Below are 552 nucleotides of genomic sequence, written 5' to 3'. Positions count from 1 at the left end.
CTAGGGTCTCGGAGGGGCTGTGGGGACAGGCGTTGCTGCCCGCGCTGTGCTGAGCTGTGGGGCAGGGGTAGGACAGCGGAGGGCCCGTGGGGTGGGGGCCCGCAGGAGGTGGGGCACTCACGGTGTGGCCGGACAGGTGCTGCCATGGGGAGGTGGGGAGGTGGTGGTGGTGCTGGGCAGGGGCATGTAAGGGGGCTGAAAGCACCCCAAGGGGTCAAGCAGGGGCAGTGGGGCCCGGGGATGGGGACCCTGCATGGGGGGCCAGGAGGAGCTGGCTGGAGATGGGCAGCGGCCCCAGCGCACTGGGGAGGGCCCAGCTGCAGGTGCCCCCCTGAAGAAGTGGGGCTGCTATAGGGTGCCGGTGGTTTGGGCGCTGGCTCTCATCTGGGGTGGACGTGGGGCTGAGCGGGGGGGTGTGCCAGGGGCTTGCTGTGGGGCAGCAGAGCTCTGGGGAGTGAGGGGGAGCACCTCCAGCTGCGCAGCAGGGAGAGAGGGGGCGTCGCGGGGGCCCAGAGCAGGGTCTGCTGGGGGCACGAGGCGCAGGGGACACCC

Source organism: Rhea americana, unplaced genomic scaffold (genome assembly GCF_003343005.1).
Source record: "Rhea americana isolate MKP2758 unplaced genomic scaffold, rheAme1 scaffold_96, whole genome shotgun sequence".
NCBI lineage: Eukaryota > Metazoa > Chordata > Aves > Rheiformes > Rheidae > Rhea > Rhea americana.
The sequence above is the reverse complement of the archived record's forward strand: the minus strand, read 5'-3'. Positions refer to the sequence as shown.